Below are 17785 nucleotides of genomic sequence, written 5' to 3'. Positions count from 1 at the left end.
GTCTCTAATAAAGACATAAAAAATTAGCCGGACGTGGTGTGTGCCTGTAATCCCAACTACTCAGGAGGCTGATGCAGGAGAATTGCTTGAACTCAGGAGGCATAGGTTGCAGTGAGCCGAGATCATGCCATTGCACTCCAGCCTGGGCGACAGGGCGAGACTCTGTCTCAAAAAAAAAAAAAAAAAAAAAAAAAAAAAAAAAAAAAGATGTATTACATACATAAAAATATTGGGCTACATAAAAGTAATGGGCTTTTGTTTACCAAATAATACCATGAAGCGAGTGAAAAAGAATTAGTACCCAGAATATGCAAATAACACAAAACAATAAGAAATAGACTTGCCCATTTTGAAAATGGGCAAAAAGCTTAAATAGGCACAGCACCAAATGCAAATGACTAATATATGAAAGGACCAACATTCTCATTAGTAACTATAGAAAGGAATATGAAGATAACAATGCAGTACTATTAGACATACACCAGATCAAAAAAATTTTTAAAGTCTGACAGAAACAAGTTTTAAGGAAGAAGCAACGAATATCCTCATACACTATGGTAGCATAAATTGATACAATCAGGGAAAACAGTGTGGCGTTATCTAGTAAGATTGAAGATACACATTCACTGTGACTCAGCAACTCTACAGAATTTCCTGTACATGTGCATTTTTGTAATAGCTGAAATCGTTATAAAACCCAAACTTGTATCAATAGAATGGATAAATTATGGTAGTCATACTGTGAAATGCAATAGAGCAACAAAAAGAAACAAACGATTATCTACAATAACATGGTGAATTGCCATACTGAGACAACCAAGGAATACAGAATGTTTCCACTTACATGAAGTTCAAAAACGGGCAGAACTCTACTATAGTGTTTAAAATACAGTCATAAGTAGTAAAACTATAAAGAAAAGCTAAGAAATGGTTATCACAAATGTTCCTCTCTAGGGTGAGAAAGGAGACATGATCAGGGAGGGGCACATGGGGTGGGGGAGCTCCTGGGACGTGGAGAATGTTTTATATATGGACCTGAGTGTTCGCTTTATAATTATTCTTGAAATAAACTGTACATATATGTTTTTTCACTTTTCCATAGGAATGTATATCTCACAATTTCTAAACAAATAAACTGAGTAGTTGACCTGAGGAAGGTCATCTTTAATAAATTTGATTTACAGAAAGGTAAAAATAGTGGTCATACAGAACATTTGTAGTGTGGTTACTAAATTTTTAATGAATTTAGTATCTTAAGTGCTCTTCAAGGTCAAAAGTTAGTGGTCTCTAGTGCTAAATGCCACTGTGCACCTAAGCGATTCCTACTGGTCTGTGGTAAGCCTAAGGGATAGACAAGGAACATATTACCAGAGAGATGCAGTGAGGTGCAATAACATCCCCCACCTTACCTCTGAAGAAGTCTGTAGTTCAGCAATTGGGAAACGCTGGTTTCACTAACAGAGCAAAAACAAACTAGAAGAGAGGAATTTTGAGGTGTTGATAAGAAAAAGAAAATTAACACAGGATAACAATCGCAAAGACCATTTCACCTTATAAAATCTTAAAGATTAAAATGGAAGAATGTGGGTGCCATAAAATGATTTCAAGTGTGCTGTTTTGACACAAAGAGGGTGTAATCACCCAGCCTATGTTTGGAGGAGAGAGGAGGCGAGGAGGAGTCAGTGTGAAGAGGTGGAAGACGTGTTGTGCTGGGTTGCCATCCAGAGGAAATTTCGAGTGGGTGCTCTCTAGTCGGAACGAAGTAGATCCCCAAACCACTGGTGGGCAGGGCCAGACAGACCCAGTCGCACTGAAAATGTATGTGTTGTTTTTCTGCTGCTGCCCACAGACTTTTATTTATAATCTGTACTGTTACAAAGCAGTTATCACAGACACCCACTCACGGACACAAACCGGAGAACGATTCCCTTGACTTCAGTGTTGCTACAGCGATTTTCTGAATTTCTTCTAGCTCTCTGGGCTGTCTCCTTGCCTTCCCCAACCCCCTTAACTATAGGTATGCGCCAAGATGCTGTCCCTTCATTTCTTTCTCTCGTGTCCTCTCTCTCTCTCTCTCTCTCTCTCTCTCTCTCTCTCTCTCTCTCTCTCTCTCTCTCTCTTTCTCTCTCTCTCTCTCTCTGCATTGTTTTAGTTGGTGAGTCGATTCACTCTGATAGTTTCGGTTAGCACTTCTGTCACAAAGACTTGCAAGACTATGTTTTGGTCCTTAAAAGAACCTTTGTGACAGTTTTCTTGTTCCATATCCCTACTGGATATCTTCACTTATCTTTCCATCCTTCCAAAACGTTCAGAACTGGACTCGGTATTTTCTCTCTAGAAGCGCTGCTCTTCTTAAGCTGTTCCTTTTCATCAGTTCCACGAGTCCTTCTTCTTCCCGTTTGAAGCCTTCCAATTCTCTCTTATGCTCTCTGCTCTGTATTTACACAGCCAATTCATTTCACAGACATTACGCATCTGTGCGGTGCCAGCCACCATGCTAGGCCTTGGGGATAAAGACAAGAGGCCAGTGGCTCACGCCTGTAATCCCAGCACTTTGGGAGGCCGAGGCTGGCGGATCACGAGGTCAGGAGATGGAGACCATCCTGGTTAACATGGTGAAACCCCGTCTCTACTAAAAATACAAAAAATTAGCCGGGTGTGGAGGCGGACGCCTGTAATCCCAGTTACTCCGGAGGCTGAGTCAGGAGAATCACTTGAACCCGGGAGGCAGAGCTTGCAGTGAGCGGAGACTGCGCCACTGCACTCCAGCCTGGGCGACAGAGCGAGAAAAAAAAAAAAAAAAAAAAAAAAAAAGACAAATAAGGTAGACCTCAGCCTTCGAGAAGCTCGGTCTAGTGGAGGACATGGACCATATTATCCTCTAATAAAGGGCAGTGAGAGCTATGATAGAGGCAGGCACCCAATGCAATGGGTGTCCAGAACAGGAGTTTGCCCAGAGAACTCAAAAAGGGGAACACAGGCAGTGTTAGAAACAGCACAGTGGAGTGGACAAGAGTATTGCGTTCAGAGGCAGACTAGGCTTGAATTCTATCTCCTCCAGTGTCAAGTTGTGCAATCTTGGTCGGGTTACTGAATCTTTATATACATTGGTTTCCTCAACTGAAAACGTGGATGGTAATATAGACCTTAGGTTTCTAGTGAAAGTTAAATGAAAGTTAGTGAACTTTTAAATGAAAGTCTAGTGAAAGTTAAATGCCACGCAAAGCACTTAGAACAGTGTCTAGCACATTCAAATATTTCATTAATTCAACACACACACACACACACACACACACACACACACACACACACACACACATATATATAGAGAGAGAGAGAGGGAAGGAGAGCACTTACTATGTGCTGTTTTAGGGGCTTGGGTGACATCAGAGAACATATAGATAAAAATTTCTACCCTCATGGAATGTGCATTTTAACAGGGAGAAAATAAGCAATAAACATAAAAAATAAAGTATATGTAGTATGTTAGGTAAGTGTTATAGGAAAAAGAAAAAAGAAAATGTTAATTATTAATATTACTGTATTATAGAGGTCACTTCCTCTTAGACTTAAAGGAAGAGAAACCTTATAAACAGTATGATGTTTCATCTCATCTAAGATGCATTCATCATAAGTTGCACCATTATTATTATTTTTCTTTTTGAGACAGTCTCAGTCTGTCCCCCTTGGCTCACTGCAGCCTCTGGGAGCAGATTCAAGTGATTCTCCTGCCTCAGCCTCCTGGGTAGCTGGGACTACAGGCGCCCGCCACCTCGCCCAGCTAGTTTTTTGTAGCTTTTAGTAGAGACAGGGTTTCACCGTGTTAGCCAGGATGGTCTCGATCTCCTGACCTCATGATCCGCCCGCCTCGGCCTCCCAAAGTGCTGGGATTACAGGCTTAAGCCACTGCGCCCGGCCCTGCACCATTATTTTATATAACACTAAGAAAAGAAAAAACATTGCCAATTGAGTATAACACAATGCTTTTCATTACCGAGGATTTTTCTTTTTGTTTTTGAGACAGAGTCTTGCTCTGTTGCCCAGGCTGGAGTGCAGTGGCATGATCTCGGCTCACTGCAACCTCCACCTCCCGGATTCAAGCTATTCTTGTGCCTCAGCCTCCCAGGTAGCTGGGATTACAGGCGCCCACTTACCACACCTGGCAAATTTTTGTATTTTTAGTAGAGATGGGGTTTCTCCATGTTGGCCAGGCTGGTCTCGAACTCCTGACCTCAAGTGATCCACCTGCCCCAGCCTCCCAAAATGCTGGGATTACAGACATGAGGCACCATGCCCAGTCCTACCTAGGACTTTTATCTTAAACATTAAAACCTATTTAGATATATTTAGGCATGGATTATTTTCATCATATTATACTTTTAAATACATTAAAATGAACATAAAAGCAGAAATTGATTAAGGTATTCCTAAAACTTCTTTATATTTAGTCCTCTAAATCACTTTTTGATTGAGTCAAAAATGTATTCCCTTCCCTTTCAGGCAAAGCAAGCAGTAATACAAATGTCCAGAGATAGGGCAGAACTGGTCTCTTGAGAACAGTGAACAGCTTACTATCCCTGGAACATAGGATGCTGCATGGGGATTTGTGGGAAAGAGGTGAGGAGGTATCTCTATCTTTAGAGCCTACTGTTCCTTGATTAAAAACAACTCTCAACTTTTTTCTTCTTAATTAATTCACATCGTTCACATATTCAACAGACACTTATTCAGTCCCTACCACCAATATGGGGCCACATGGTGGTACAGACACAGTCCTGGCCTCCAAGTTGCTTTCAAGCTGCCCATACCTGGGTCTTTGTATAACAGATCCTGATTCTTCTTGGCCTGAGGCTCCATATTCTTTCCCTTGCATCCATCCTTGCCCAACTTTGCTGGGCAAGTCTCACACAAGTGCCACTTTCATCACATTGCTCTGATCCATCCTCAGGCACAAATGATGAACAGCTATTTGATTCCTCAGCCTGACATTAGGAGTCTCTAGTCACTGCAGTCTGACTCCAGCCTTCCATAGCCTGCTGATTCTTCCCTGCTCCTTGAGTCAGGCCCCCTCTTGGCCGGTGCACCCACCCACTCATTCCCACATCTATGCTGGTTCTTACCTCTGCTCTCACCTTTGATGCGCTTCTCCTACCCGCTCAGCAACTAAATCTCATGCACTGGCCCATATCCTTCCAGAAGTCTTCAATGACAGGAAAGCCTTTTCCTGATGGCTTTTGTACTCCTAGCCAGTATAATATGTTCTGTAATGAGCCCTCTCCACAGCTAGGCATGGTGGCTTACGCCTGTAATCCCAGCACTTTGGGAGGCCGAGGCAGGTGGATCATTTGAGGTCAGGAGTTTGAGACCAGCCTGGCCAACATGGTGAAACCCTGTCTCTACTAAAAAATACAAAAAACTAACTGGGTATGGTGGTGCACACCTGTAATCTCAGCTACTCGGGAGGCTGAGGCATGAGAATCGTTTGAACCCGGGAGGTGGAGGTTGCAGTGAGCCGAGATTGCACCACTGCACTCCAGCCTGGATGACAGAGCGAGACTTTGTCTCAAAAAATAAATAAATAAATAGATAGATAAATAAATACATAAATACATAAATAAATACAAATTAACCCTCTCAATTTATTTCACGGTCTGTTTGATGTGAAACCCCTGCCCTCAGTTCTGCATAGAGAAGGGGTTTGGTAATTTCCCATTTATTCCTTATAGTACATAATACCTTGTCGCTACCTATGGAAAACACCTAAGACACAGCTGCCATTTGCATGAAGAATATACAGTGAAAAGAGGAATTGGACTGCTTAATACATAATATCTGTCATTTGACACACAAAAGTTTATGGAGTGAGTGTCTTATGCACTATGCCTGATGTTCGGGGAAGCATAGCTCAATGAAATGCAATCTTTGCCTTTGATTTGTTCATAGTCTAGTGGGGAAGTCATATACGAAAACCTAAAGTCATAATGTAGTATTGAGTATATTGAGCTATGGGCCAAGGATCGTGAGCACGGAGGATGGGGTAGCACATCCTTTCTGGGAGAATCAGAGGGGTCTTCACTGAGCAAGTGAACTTGGAGGCTACATTGAAGAAAGAGTGAATGTTTCCCAGATAGGAAGGGAAAAGGAGGCATTTGAAGCAGAGATAAGTGCAAAGGCCTGAGAACCTAAAAGAACTTAGTGCCTTAGTGTTCTCAGCCTCACTGAGCACTTCCTAATTTAGAGCCTTTGCGTTGGCTGGCCCCTGGTGTTCCTCTGTATGGGGTGGTTTCTCCAACCACTTCTTCTTCTCCAAGTCTTGGCTCATCAAGTCCTAAGCAATTCTCCCTATTTAAATTAAAACCTGCTCCTACCTCCATTGTCTAATATCCCAACACTAGTTTTGAATATTCCATTCTTTCCCCATTAAGATGTCAATTTCATCTGTGATAACTTATAATATTTATAGTTTATAATATTATAGCTGAGTAAATCTATTTATCAACTATATATGTATCTGTGTATCTATGTATCTACCTAGTTAGCTATTAACCTATATGTATGTATATATTGTATATATTCTTTTTTTTTTTTGAGACGGAGTCTAGTTCTGTCACCCAGACTGGAGTGCAGTGGCGCCATCCTGACTCACTGCAATCTCTGCCTCCTGGGTTCAAGCAATTCTCATGTCTCAGCCTCCCAAGCAGCTGGGATTACAGACATGCGCCACTACACCCGGCTAATTTTTTGTATTTTTAGTAGAGATGGGGTTTCACCATATTAGCCAGGCTGGTCTCGAACTCCCGACCTCAGATGATCCACCTGCCTCAGCCTCCCAAAGTGCTAGGATTACAGAAATGAGCCACCATGCCCAACCACATGTATGTATTCATCCATCCATCCATCATCCATCTATACAGCTAAGCTTGTATTGTGGTATTCACTCAAAACCCACACATTTTTATTGCTGTTGCTATTATTAAATTATTTCTTAATTACTGAAAGAAGTATATTAAAATATGTCACAATGATTATAGATTTGTCTGTTTCTTTGTTTATATTTTTAACAGTTACAGCTCACAGCTATCTTGTTAGGTATATACTATTATATATACCATCAACACAAATTTCTTATTTACTCATTTAACATTTCTGGCCTTGAATTTTATTAACTGATATTAATATTACCTCATTTCCTCTCATTTTTATAGCATTTCCTCAGTGTATCTTTTAAAATTCCTTTATTTGCATCCTTTTTTGGGTCATTTTGTTTTAGTTTCACCTCTTGTACAGAGCATACAGTGACACTGAAAATTCTTAGGTGAGAATTTCTGTTCTTTTTTTTTTTTTTTTTTTGAGACAGAGTCTTACTCTGTTGCCAGGCTGGAGTGCAGTGGCACAATCTTGGCTCACTGCAACCTCCACCTCTGGGGTTCAAGTGATTCCCTAGCCTCAGCCTCCCGAGTAGCTAGGCCTGCAGGCACGCACCACCACGCCCGGCTAATTTTTGTTTTGTATTTTTGTAGAGATGGGGTTTCAACATGTTGGACAAAATGGTCTTGATCTCCTGACCTAGTGATCCGCCTGCCTCAGCCTCCCAAAATGCTGGGATTACATGCGTGAGCCACCGCACCCAGCCAAGAATCTCTGTTCTTAGTGGATGATTGTAATCTATTTCATTTACAAGGATTATGAATACATCCAAAATTATTCCAGTCTGACCAGGCCTGTTTCTGGTAGGTGGGAAAAGAGTATAAATGAGAACCCATGTTTCATATGCTTGGTACTTAAAAGTTATGAATCAAGCTGAAAATAAAATGTTTTTTCCTTTACCTTGACAAGTGTACCTTCATAACAGCAAAATTGAAAAAGATGTATAAGTGTATGGTTTTTATAAAGTTTCCAAAATGTCAAAGATGGATAAATTTAATTATTATTACCCTTATCTGGGAGTCCTGTTGATGAATCAACAATATTTGATTGAGCAACAAAATAATCTATTCCAAAGTATGTATTCTGTAAAATGTATTTTTCTTGCCTTTGTTTCAGAAAAATTGTTAATTATGTTGCTAAAAGAAAGAGTTTCCAGATCCTGAGGTAGAACTTAGGCAAAAAATAAAATATGAAAAGTAGGAGTTTCACATAATTTGTATACAGATCTAAAAGAATTAAGAAGTAAATATAATTGTGTTCTAATTACACCAAATATATATGTATAAAAATGTAAATTAAAGTAAATGTAAAGAATTTTTGAAAAGTTATTTTTACATATTTTCATGATGTGGTTTGCTAAAATATTCAAATTTATCTATTAAAATCTATAATGCAAAACCAGTGATAATCAAGGTCTAGGAAACAATAAATCTTTATTATTATAATGAGTTGAGTTTTTATTTAATTTTCTAAACATTTAATTACATACTTACTAAATATGTTTGTAAAAAATATTTACAAGTTTACTGTACAAAGTTTGGCTGCCAATGTAACAAATTGGTATCATGTCTCACTCTAGACCTTTAAGCGTACATCTTTGAGAGTATTATGAATTGTTTAATAATAAAAATGTGATTGGGCACTGTGGCTCATGCCTCTAATCCCAGCACTTTGAGAGGTCCAGGCGAGTGGGGCACTTGAGGTCAGGAGTTCGAGACCAGCCTGGCCAATATGATGAAGCCCTGTCTCTACCAAAAAATACAAAAATTAGCTGGGTGTGGTGGTGCATGTCTGTAGTCCCAGTTACTCAGGAGGCTGAAGTGGGAGAATCTCTTGAACTTGGGAGGCAGAGGTTGCAGTGAGCTGAGATCATGCCACTGCATTCCACCCTGGGCAAGAGAGCAAGACCTCGTCTGAGAAAAAAAAAAAAGCAAAATGTTCTGCAATTTCTGAGTGCGACTGTTACGAACATCACGCTAATTTGTAAGTACCTCAAGAACCATGAATTGGACACAAATGGGTGCTTGCTATTCCTTGGAAAATATATTTTGTCATACAGGAGTCTGTTAACGTTCATGCTACCTGAGAAGAAAGAGCTCACAAGTTAAATTTTCTTTTCTGTTACCAAAGCAGTTTCGCCACGCAAGTCCTCCTTGCAAGTCAAAGAATATACATACTGACATTAACACTGATACTACATGAAACTTTCATAGTATTTGAACATAGTTCCTGTTGTTTCAAGGTCCTAGACCAGTCATGAGAGCTGATACTAGGATTGTTACACATTGTAATGCCTATATGACCTAGGTGAATTTCTACCCTCTCTTAATCCTGCTTATCTTTAGGAAACAGGATGCCTGAGATCAGAATTTCCCCCTTTTGACCTAACTTACTAAGACTGGTGGGATCCAAGATGGCGGTCACTTGACCTCTGAAGAACCTCTAACTTCATTACAGTCTAATGTCCATTCTAAATGACTCTCCCACCAGTGCCATGACAGTTGATGATTACCATGACAACAGCCAGAGGAAACCATCAAAGGACAAAAAGGAAGGTGGACTCTGGTTTTGAGAGGTTCTCTGGCCCATTCCCAGAGAAGACATGAATATTCCTCCTCTTTCTCTTAATGCTTAACCCCTTCATTAAAGATGCCCTGTGTTTGTGACGTACTCACTTGCAAGACCTATGAAATTGATTTGTGAGCCAAGCTCCCACTTCTCATTTCTATGGCCATCGAACAAAGCCTGAACTGCTTGATGCTCACTTTTGGTTTTGTGTATTGGCTTCTGAACTGAACAGGGAAAGACCCCATTTTGGAAAGACAGACTTTGTCAGTAATAGGATCTCATATTCAGAGCTGAAGTCTAGATCCCATATGATAAAGGAATTTGTTCTTGCTCTTGTTTTATGCTATCTTTTGAAAACATTAATCACACCTTATTTTAGTTCTCTTATGTTCTTTTAATTTATAATTTATTTCTTTTCCTTAGATGGTAGTACCTCTGACTTTTTGGTTTAATGTCTTCGTTCATAGTGTTGATCTTGCTTAAATGCTTGGTAAATTTTGTTGTCTATCTGTTCATGCTTGTCATTGCTAAATTATGTTTTATTTAGTACTCTGTCTCTTTTCGTAGGGAAAGGATGGGAATTGCTCAGAACTGCCTACTTTATGTTTTCATTTTAGTATGAGTTTTCTCTGGAGTTATATACAGCAAATTGTTCCTACTCTTGCTAACACTTTCACCTGTGTATGTGTTAAGTTGCAATTTTTATTTGCTATCTTCCCATAAGTAAAATCCCATCTCCTTTCTATCCTAAAGAATTCCTCAACATTTCGGATCCTCTATTTCCAGGACTTGAAGTGGGAGAGGAAGTAGGTACTTAAATCTTAATCTAATCTCTTTTCTTTCTTTTCTTTTCCATTCTTTTCTTTCTTTTTCTTTTCTTTTCTTTTTTTTTTTATTTATTTTTTTTATTTATTTTTATTTTTTGAGATAAAGTCTCACTCTGTCACCCATGCTGGAGTGCAATGGTGTGATCTTGGCTCACTGCAACCTCCACCTCCCGGTTTCAAACGATTCTCCTGCCTCAGCCTCCTGAGTAGCTGGGACTATAGGCACGTACCACCATACCCGGAAATTTTTGTATTTTTAGTAGAGACGGGGTTCTACTATATTGGCCAGGCTGGTCTCAAACTCCTGACCTCAAGTGGTCCGCCTACCTCGGCCTCCCAAAGTGCTGGGATTATAGGCGTGAGCCATTGTGCCCGGCCTCTTTCCTTACTTTTCCAAAACACTTTAAGAAATACCATAGTGGAGCAAAACAATAATATTTACAGAAAACACAACTGCACAAACATAGATGCTTCTCAAAATTAACCCTGTGATGAACGACAGTAACGCTCCGCAGGCTTCAGTTCAGTCCCTCTCCTTCTTAATGATCACCTCCCACCTGACTCCCAGCCTATCCCTCATAGCAGCCAATATTCTATTATTTTCCAGCATAATGTAAGATGAAGCCATACCTTTTGGCCAGTTTGTCCCCTTTCCAGCCATGAGAGACCTAAGATTTGAGCTTTTTTTGTCCCTTTAGGTCTGAGGATGTGTAGAGATTAATCAGGTTCCAGGGTGAGGAATGTGCTGTTACTGGCATAGTAAATGATACTTCAACACACTACAGGTGAAGCTCCTTCCCACCAGAAGCCCACACTAGAGCAATTCTTTAAGCATTCAATAATCAGAACCTACATAGAATGTTAATTGCCTCGCATCTGGTAACCAGAGAGTTGTTCTGTCCTCTGGATAGTGTACCCTATGATTTTATTAGCTTTTAGTGCTCAGGATTTTGGCACTTATTCTACTTATAGCAATTACAGCCCTAAGCTGTGATTTTTCATTCATCCTGTTCTCCTGAAATGATTTTGGTTTGGCCATGAACAGAGGACTTCATGTTTATCATTTATTTATTTGTTTCATGAATACTTTTAAGAATGTAGTCTGCATAATTCAAACAGCTCCTGCCTTTAAGAGACTTGGAAGTTAATAAGAGGACTGACCAAAGTCACCAAGATGTCCAATATGTGGCAGTGGTGTGAGATAGTTGGCACTCAAGGGCAGACTTGGTGCTTCTTTGATTTTGGGGGACTGGGAACTACTTCATGAAGGAAGTAACTTTTGAGTTGAGCGAAACAGGATGAATAGGATTTTCAGAAACAGGTGGGGGCCAGGCCGGTTCAGATGAATGGAACAGCAGAACTCTCTTAGCCTGTTCAGGCTGCAATAACAACAATACCATAAACTGTGATATGATTTAGCTCTGTGTCTCCACCCAAATCTCATGTTGAATTGTGATCTGAGTGTTGGAGGTGGGGTCTGGTGGGAGGTGACTGGATCATGAAGGTGGTTTCTAATGGTTTAGCACCATCTCGCTAGTGTTATCTTGTGATAGATTTCTCACAAGATCTGGTTATTTAAAAGTGTGTAGCACTTCCCCCTTTAGTCTTTCTCTCTCTCCTGCCACCACGTGAAAACAAGATTGCTTCCCTTTTGCCTTCTGCCATGACTGCAAGTTTCCTGAGGCCTCCCCAGCCATGCCTCCTGTATAGCCTGTGGAACTGTGAGTCAATTAAACCTTTCTTTCTTTATAAATTACCCAGTCTTAGGTAGTTCTTTATAGTAGTGTAGGAAAGACTAATACAAACTGGGTGGCTTATAAAAAACAAAAAATTATTTCTCATAGTTCTGGAGGCTGGCAAGTCCAAGATCAAGGAGCTGGCACATTTCGTGTCTGGTGAGAGCCTGCTTCCTGGTTCCTGTGTCCTCAGAAGGTGGAAGAGGCAAGGGAGCTCTCTGGGGTCTCCTGTATAAGGGCACTAATTCCATACATGAGGACTCCACCCTCAGGAACTAATCATCTCCCAAAGGCTTTACCTCCAATCCAAATACTCTCACATGGGGGATTAGATTGGGCATATGAATTTGGGGTTGGGGAACATAAACATTCAGTCTATAGCAATAAGAAACAGCTAGTACAGTAGCGGCAAGATCTGGGAGCGACAAGAAGCTCAGATAAAGAGATGGGCATCTGTAGGGGAGTGGTGGGAGATACAAAAAAAATCCAGACGAGGTTCTAATGTACAGGGTATTCAATGCCATGCTGAGACATTAGGGCATTCAGTGGTCAGCAACAGAGAGCCACTGAAAGTAATTAAGCAGGAGAATAATACGATTAAATATCTTGTTTATTATAGCCCATCATCTCAGTCTGAGCTCCTTTTGATCTTGAGTCTGTCATTCAAACTATGGAATTATCTCCTCTAGCACTGCCACCCCTGCAGGTTTGATAGACATCTTCAACTATGCTTTTCTAACTAGAATATCAAAGCATACAGAATTCATAGCCCTCATCATATCCCTAACAGTGACTTCCCTCCAGGTTGGTGATTCTTAAGAATCTTTGGGCTATGCTTATCTAACCACAGAATTCCCATGTATAATAGCATCCAGTTCATAGTTCTCAATGAGAATAGCAGATATTGATTACTTACTATGTAGTCAGTACATATGATTTACATTCATTACCTTATTTAAACCTTTCACAAAGCCTCGGCATGAGGCTCTTGACACTTATTGTGAGTTCCTTTAAATTGCAGTGCCTTCCCTGTCCCAGACATTTGAATCATTATTCTATGTTTTGAGGCTTGATTGAAAACTAAGGATTTTATCAAATAAATCCTTCATAAAACCTTCAGGTATTTGTACCCCCTTTAATATCTATTTGGTTATTAGGAACAGTTGTAGAATTCACAAGATCAATTAGAGACTTCATTTTTTGCTTGTGTTTATTGAGGTTATATGAAACGTTTTAAATGTGACATGGGAGAATAGTGAAACAGAGTTTTAACTTAGCCAAGATGCATGATTTTAAAAATCAAAGTAGACCTGAATTTCCTGAAAATTTTAAAATAATCTAGTTGTGCCAGCATGTTAACCTTAGTAACCTAGGCAATAGAGAAGATTTTCACGAAAGTCCATTGGTCTGTTTTAAATAAATACCTTGAATATTAATAGTATGAAAGAGCGTTATCTAAGTAATACTGAAGCTTATTGTCAAGTGAAACTTTCTTGATCATGATGGTTAGCCATGTATGCTCATATCTGTTAATAGTGGTGATTGCTTTCATCAGGAAAACAACCTTTAGATATGCAAATAAGTGTAGTAGCTAATATTCTGTCTCCTTTCCTTCATATCTCATAGATTTTTCAATCCCCCAATGTATTTTCATCTTTAGAGAAATAGAAGGTGTGTTTCCTAATTGTGTTATACTTTTGCATTGTTTAATGAGTTAAATTATAAAACTTTTTCCATTTATATCAGTAGGGTTGGTAGATGGGCCTCTAGCCAGGGGCTATTATAGCCCCTAGGCTATTATCTTATGATCTTCCAAGTACCAGAGATGGGTAGTATAAAGAAGGGCCTAGGGTCTGGTTCAGGACATGCTTTCTATTTTACAGAAGTGTTCTCAGAACAGAGTGTGCTCTGTTTTCTCTGAATGCTCTGGGGACTTCCGTTCACTGAAATTGTTGCCCAACATTGCACTAACGACTATTCCTTAAGAGCTGATTCTTAAGAAGGTAGGGCATGACCTATAGATTTCCTTGCAGACTTGGTACAATTCACAGGAAATAAACATAGAGAGGTGAATTACTTGTCAAAAGTTACATTGCTACTAAATGGCAGATCTGGGATTTGAACCCCTAAGGTCTATTATTGAAAATGCGATATATTATCCTGTGTGGGACTCTGGGGAGAGGCCATGTTTACTTGGTAAGGACTTTGTATCTTCTGTTTGGCCTTCAATTTCCTATCTAAAATAAATGTGCTCTAAGTGTCAGTAAAGATAATTAGGCTTAATGGTGGAGCAGAAAGTTGGCCAAATGAGCAAATGTCATTATATGAAGGAAGAGCTCATTAAGTCTCACTCAGCTACCTTTCAATAGGCAGAGGGCTTTTGGAAAGAAGGCCACCTTGCTTGGAATTAAGTTTTATTTTTATCATAGTAGTCTATGTACAAAGTTTATTTCATTTTTTATTTTTTCATCATTTTATTTTTATTTATTTAGTGTTTGAGACAGAGTCTCACTCTGTCGCCCAGGCTAGAGTGCAGTGATGCAGTCTTAGCTCACTGCAACCTCTGTATCCGGGGTTCAAGAATTCTCATGCCTCAGCCTCCTGAGTAGCTGGGACTATGGGTGTGCACCACCACGCCTAGCTAATTTTTGTATTTTTAGTAGAGATGGGGTTTTGCCACGTTGGCCAGGCTGGTCTCGAACTCCTGGCCTCAAGTGATCTGCCTGCCTCAGCCTCCCTAATGTTGGAATTACAGGCGTGAGCCACCACACCTGGCCACAAAGTTTATTTTAAATCAGAGAGGTCTATGAGGATTTTGTGAAAGCCAATAGTCTCCCCTATTTCACCCAATTTTCAACTTTTCTATTTTCCTTACCTCCACATTTCTATATAGAATATTTCTTAACTTATCAAGTTTAGAGAACATATATTGACTTCCTACCATGTTCATGATAATATGATAAATACACATTTATTGAGTATTCACTTTATACCAAGTATTTTTATGGGTACATTATATATATAAACTCATTTTATTTTATCTTTACAATAACTCTTTGAAGTAAGTAGTATCATCTTCATTTTCTAGATTTGGAAACTGAAGTACAAAGAAGTAGAGTAACTTACCTAAGATCATACAGCTAGTAGGAGGTGTCCTGGGATATGAAGCAAGGCAATTGGGCTAGGAAGTCCAAACTTGAAGCCATTTTTCTGTGCACCTGCCTTGCCCATTCCAGTTTACATTCTCTTCCTAACTACATTCCCTACATTCCTCTAATTTAATTTTGTTATGAGTTTTGGTTAAGTTAATTATTATTCTTTACATTACTGTGGTTATACCAATGAAGTACACTGCCGAGCCATGTAATATACTACTTCTATGTTTTCTTTCTTTTTTCTCCTTCCTTTTTCCTGTGATTGAGAGTAGCCTTTTTGAAGGCCTGAATTTTTATCTACCTATTGTTAATTTTTTTTCAACTATTTCATTGTTTCTCCCATGTGTATATTAACAATATGTTTCTATTCAGTCAAATATCAGTTGTATGTCTTTATTTCCTGGAAACTTCTTCCTTCTGCTTCAGTATGCAATGCTTGCTCTTTGTAAAGATTTCACTGGGAAACTTCCCTTTGTGTCAGATATCCTCTTTCCTGGGTCCCATGTCTTCTTCTTTCTTGTTTTAATTCATTGTTTTGGTAGAACATATTTTCCAATCTTCTTTCAGAAGAGTGCATAGGGGGTATTTGAGCCCTTGAATATCTGAAAACATCGTTTTCCTATCCTTGTGTTTGATTGAGAGTTTAGCTGGCTCTAGAATTCTAAGTTGAAAATAATTTTCCCCCAGAATTGTGAAGGCATTTGATTACTTGTCCTCTGGCTTCTGATGCTGCTATTGAGAAATATAAAGCTATTCTGACGAGTAATTTGTAAGTATTCTCTACTTATCTTTCTGGAATTTTCCAGGATCTTCTTTGGTGTTCTGAAACTTCACAATGACATGATTAATTTTTAAATGTTACACCAGCCTTGCACTCCTGAGATAAACCCCATTTGGTCAGGATATATTATCCATTTTAGATATTGCTGAATTCAGTTTGCTAAATAATTATTTAGAACGTTTGCATTCACTTTCATGAGAGATATTGTTTTATTGTTTCTTTCCTTGCAATATCTTTGCCTAGTGTGGTATCAGGATAATGCTGAACTCTTTATGAATTGAGAATTATTCCACCTTTTCAGTTTTCTGAAAGAGTTTATGTGTATTTGCTATTATTTCTTTCTTAAATATTTGGTAGAATTTATCAGTGAAGCCTTCTGATTCTGAAATTTTCTTTGAGGGAAATCTTTTAATTACAAATGTAATTTCTTTAATAGATATAGTGCTATTCAGGTAATATATTCCTTCCTAGGTGAACTTTGCTGTTTGTGTCTTTCAAGGAATTTGTCCATTTCATCTAACTTGTCAAATTTATTGGCATAAGGTTGTTCATAACACTCCCTTATCATCATTTTAATATCTGTGGAATCTATAGTGATATCACATCTCTCATTTCTGATATTGGCCACTTGTAATTGATCTCTTTTATTATTATTATTATTCTGGCTAGAGGTTTATCAATTTTATTGACCTGCTCACTGACCAGTTTTTGGTTTAGCTGATTTTCTATTTTATTTGTTTCCACTTTGATCTTTATTATTTCCCTATTCTGCTTACTTTGGGTTTAATTTTTTGTTTCCTGATTTTTTAAAAATTGAAGTTGTGGTCAATGATCTACCTCCTTTTTCTAATCTAGTACTTTAGTGCCAACATTTTCTAAGTAACGTTTCAGTTGCATTTCTCAAATTTTGATATACTGTATTTTATTTTCATTCAGTTAAAATGCTTTTTAATTTCTGTTTTGATTTCTTCTTTGATTATTGGGTTGCTTGGAAGTGTGTCGTTTAGTTTCCAAATATTTGCAGATTTTCTGGAGATCATTATGTTATTGATATCTAATTAAATTCAATTGTAGAATGGCTTGCATTCTGTTTTATAACTCAGAATATGGTCTGGTAAATGTTTAATGCATACTCAAAAGCAATGTTTATTCTTCTGTTGTTGGGTCAAGTGTTCTATAAATATAAAGCAATTCAAGTTGGCTGATAGTGTTGCCAGATTTTCTATATCCTTGTTGATTTTCTATTTGTTCTAAATTATTGATGGAGTAGTACTGAAATCTCTGACTATAATTGTGTATTCATCTATTTTTCTTTGTACATCTATTATTTTTTACTTCATGTATTTTTAAACTGTCATTAGGAGCATAAGTGTTTAGGATTGTTACATTCTTTTGATTAACAACTTTGTAATTATGAAATTACCTTTTTTATCTGTGATAATATTCTTTGCTTCGAAAGCCCACTCTAGCTTTCTTTTGATTAATATCACCATAGTATATTGTTTTATTTTAACTGATTTATGTGTTTATATTTAAAATGCATTTCTTGTAGTCTAAGTAGAGTTGAGTTTATCTTTAATCCAATTTGAAAACCTCTTTTACTTGAGGGTATTTTGACTACTTATACTTTATGTTGATTATCAGTATGGTTAGGTTTAAATCTATGATCTTAAAATTTGGTTTTTATTTGTCTCATTTGTTCTTCTTTTTTTTTTACTTCTTTTTGTCTTATTTTGGATTATTGAGTATTTTTATAAGTTATAGCTCATTTACTGTCTTTGTTTTTTTCAT

This window comes from Rhinopithecus roxellana, chromosome 8, assembly GCF_007565055.1.
Source record: "Rhinopithecus roxellana isolate Shanxi Qingling chromosome 8, ASM756505v1, whole genome shotgun sequence".
NCBI classification, from domain to species: Eukaryota; Metazoa; Chordata; class Mammalia; order Primates; family Cercopithecidae; genus Rhinopithecus; species Rhinopithecus roxellana.
The sequence above is the reverse complement of the archived record's forward strand: the minus strand, read 5'-3'. Positions refer to the sequence as shown.